The sequence below is a fragment of the Meleagris gallopavo genome, chromosome 3 (genome assembly GCF_000146605.3).
Source record: "Meleagris gallopavo isolate NT-WF06-2002-E0010 breed Aviagen turkey brand Nicholas breeding stock chromosome 3, Turkey_5.1, whole genome shotgun sequence".
NCBI lineage: Eukaryota > Metazoa > Chordata > Aves > Galliformes > Phasianidae > Meleagris > Meleagris gallopavo.
Window position 1 is genome coordinate 44,292,770 of NC_015013.2, and position 4,493 is coordinate 44,297,262.

Genomic DNA, 4,493 nt, shown 5'->3' on the forward strand with positions numbered 1-4,493 from the left:
GGAGGGTGGGAATCCTGCAAAATATTATTGAAATAATGGTATGGTCACAAAAACTTCTCTATTCAGAGATACTGGGGTGGTTAAATGACATTGCTCAGGTAAATGGGACGTGCTGCCATTTCAGCAGCCACTTTACTGGAATGTACCACTGTTGTATTGTCGACACATATGTTCACACAACACTGCCTGAACACCTAGAGATACATGCATGTTCCTTCATAGGAAGTCTTACACGTTATTAGCCTGGCATTCTTTGGTAGGAGTGAGTGTTCTCTCTACAGTGGTTTGCTTGCCATCTTGTGGTACAGTTAAGAACCGAGGTTGTTCGAATCATCGTGCTTTGGTGCTTCTGTTGGCTTCTTAGTATCTATTCAAGCATTTTGTTCCTGCATGGTGGATTATTTGCAGTTTTCTGTTATTGCTTTGTCCACTCACTCTAAAAGTAATCTATATGCCTAATGCTTTGGGATTTTGAACCTAGGAGGGGCAAATAGCTCTGGAACATTCAGTGGATTGGAAAGAAAATTTTCAGCATTTGTGTAACACTGTGTAAAAACTGGAGCAAGTTGTCTATGCTTGGGAATGAGAGAAAACTAAGTTGAAACTGCTGCTTTTTAGGTTCAGTCAATAATGTCATAGGAATTGCTGAAATAAAAAATTAACTTGAGTTTGCTGCCTTGAGCAAAAGAAAACTACTCTTGCTGGTATAAACTCATAAGCATTACTTGTGGGAAAGGGTACATTTTTGGCAAAATAGTGCAAGAGTAATGTTCTGTAATTGCTTTATGTGATTACTGATAGTTGAACTCATTGATCTGAGATTGCTGATGATATGATGCAATCTATTTAAAAAAAGAGAACCTTTAAAAATGAAGAGATGTGTTCAGGTGGTTGGAAAGCTGGGAGAGATCCAAAGACTATTCAAGCAGGTTGGACTTTCAAACTGAGCTAAGCAAGGTTCAATCACAGAAGTCAAGTTCCAGGCATGGAGAAAAAGCACATGAGTAAATAGTCAAGGGCTGGCGAAACAGCTATTAAGATCACTGGTACTGGGGATGTTGAACAGTTCTCAGGAGATGCCCAAATCGGTGGGTTTCACTTTTGCAGACCTGTACATATGGTGTCCAAGATAGGGGCTACTCATATGACTAAAGATTGTGGGATCATGAAGTTATGGGATGGAAAAGGGATTCCAGATGATAAGCTTAGACATGCAGGCAGGAAAATGGCTCAGACAGCCAAAAGGCCTCCAGCCATCTTCAGAGATTCCTTACTATGACAAGGTCTCTCAGCTTGGACTATTATTAGACAATAAAGGAAAATTGAAACTAACTCCAAGCAGAAATACAGCAAAAGACATTTGCATTCATTAACTTTCTTTTGCTTTCCCTCTCCGTTAGATAACATCATCAAGAGGATATTTAATATTTTGAAGTTCACTTGGGTCCTTTTCCTGGCAACACTAGACAGTTTTACAGCCTGGCTTAATTCCATCTCAAGAGAACACATCGATATCTCTACTGTGCTGAGAATCGAACGTTGTATGCTGACCAGGGAGATTAAGAAGGTAACGCCTTTGGCCTTTTTCTTCTGTTAATGCCATTTCCAGCCCACTGAAAAATTAAAGATTATCTTTTCAGGTCAACTGTGTTAAAGAAAATAATTGTAAAAACATCACTTAAGTGCACATTTTAAAAATACACCTGGAGTCTTCTACTGCTTGCTATTTTATTAATATTTAAATAATAAATTGCTTGATTTATTATCTGGATGCAGAGCAAGTGTCTGGAAAAATAATTATTTGAAACGTTGATATAAGATTTGGCTGAAAGTCTCCTGTGATAAAGTCTGGTTTTGAGGAGACATGATAGATTGAAGTAGAGAGGAGCAGGCATGGCATTTTAAACAGCTCAAAAACTACTTCGGACTTCGTATTTCAGCCTTTTTGTAGGCTATCTTCCCTTGGAAATGACTGACAACCTGCAAGCATAATTTTCTTCATTCACAGTGAAGATATGTGGTTCCCCAAAGACTAGTGATATATTAGCAAAACCCATTATTATCAAAGCACAGGTATTTTTACTTATGTCACTAGCTGCCCAAATATTTCTGGAAACTTGGCATAGAAGTCTCATTTTTAGTTCTTTTCAGTTCTTAGAAGCTGCAGACAATCTCAGACATGAATAGTTCAAAAACTTCATAAGCACATTAGTATCTCTGACCGTAATATAGCCCTTTGCTCCCTACCACAGTCAGTGTCTGCTGGCATGATAAGCAGGGTGCCCATGACCTCAGGAAGTTCAAGAAGCAGGCTTTCCAGGACAGGAGAAAATCTGTACTTCTGCCATAAGATACAGAACCAAGAAGAGAGGGCTGCTTCAGTGTTAATGTGTAGTTATGATTATTTTCCCCAAGATGTCTACTGTTAGACGGATAATTACTATAGAAAGAAAGAGAGAGAAAGAGGGAAAGAGAAAGAGAAAGAAAAGAAAGAGAGAAAGAAAGAAAGAGAAAAAAAGAAAGAAAGGGAGAGAAAGGAAGGAGGGAAGAAAGAAAGAAAAAAATGAACAAACAGACATGGCATATTCAGAGTAAACCCTTGTCTAGCAATTGTCCCTGTATGTAGCAATGAATAGTCTCAAACCAGAGATTATACCAGAACCTATGGCTAATAGTAGCAAAGAATCTATATTATTGGAGTTTGGCTTCTTAATCAGCTTTTTACTGTTGGCTGCCAGAAGATCCCACGATAAAGCTGCACTGTGATTCCATATTATGTGGACTTCCTCTAGTTCGTTTTAAACTTACTTCCTCATCACTTTGGAGTCTCCTGTATATCAGAGTTGTATTCACTTTACCTCCACTTTTCCTAAATCTGCATAGAATCCTCTCCTGTCATTCTCTTATAAGTTACAAAGTCCTGTTCTCTTTAGCATCTCTTTGCATGAAATCTATCCCATGGCACGAATCATCTTTATTGTCCTTCTTCATATTATTTTCAGTTTTGTTATGGCCTTATTAAGACTGGATGACCTGAATTACACATACTTTTAAGGTAGTGGTGAGCCACAAATTTGAACAGAACTAGAAGTTCCTTTGCTAGTAAGATCTAAGAGTTGTGTTTCAATGTTTAGTTAATATTGACTAAAGATTTTCGGGGGACTATACACTCAGATTCCAAGACCTTTGAGACTGACAAAATTAGGTATAAAGCCTGTCATTATATAGGCTTTTCCCATTACACTTCTTTGCCTTTATTAGCAAAAAATTTTCATTTGCTGTTTTTATCAAGGTACTTAGTTTTATGAAGTACTTCAATACTGCTTCAGTCAACTTTACAGCTGAACATCCTAAATATTTTCTTTTTTTCGTCTGCAAATTTTATCACTTTGCTATTTTCCTCCTTACACAGACACTAAATCTCCTTGGAGGACCAGTTGATTACCTCCCTTTGTACAGGAAAAAATATTTTGTTTTCTCTAGTGTTTCACTGAAGGATAAGTACAAGTAATATGGTCACCTCTATTTCATGGCTGCTTAATTTATTGTAAGGCTCACTCAGGATCACTCCTGAAGCCACCAATCTTCAAATCAGCGTCAACTTCTCTGTCTCTGTCATTTAGACCATTTCTGCTGTTGTTTCCTGCAGAGCTCTTTGGTGAACACAATCCAGTCAAGTGTTTTGTTCTCAATCTGATATTTTATAAAATAATCACTCCAGCCATTCCACAATTTTCAAGTTATTCTACTGACAATGTCAGTGACTTTTTTTGTAATTAAGAGAAATACAAAAAGATGTTATTTTTTTGTCCAGTTGCCAGTTCAGTTACACCTCTTTATGCCTTGGTCACCTGTTGATAGCCTGATTTTATAGTAGATGATTATTATGGTTATGGAATATTATTGGAAATATTTTTAATTAGATTATTTTTGATGTTAGAAAGTTATTCCTCAGCATCTTCTTTTGGTCTGATTTCCTGAAGTTTTACATTTCACTCTACAAAGTTGAAATTGAATCCTCACTTCATCAGCCGTGGGGCACTTTTGCTGTCCTAGCACTTGTCCTTTATCATACCTGCAGTAAAGATAATATGTTGTAGGTGCTAGAACTTCAAAGGCAGGTTGTCATAATGACACAAAGATTCATTACTGCAGAAACAACAAAGTGTGTACACAAGGTAACCTTATTAAAAAAACTAAGGTTCAGGTTTTGTTTTTAGTATTTTTCTGATGCAACTTCAGATTTATGAAAATTTTCAATATGAGACAGTGTCAAGGTCCAGAGTTGAAGTACTAATAACTAATATTAAAGGAAATATGATCTGTATTTTAGAGTAGTTTTATTATTTTAATTGCAAAATGTCCTTGCATAAGGCTTCACTACATGTCAAGACAATGACTGTTCGAGAGTAACAATCTTTTCTTTCAGTGTATCTTCTAAAGTCTATGCAACTACTAGTGGATTGACTTTGATGTGTTTGTGTCAGAAAAAA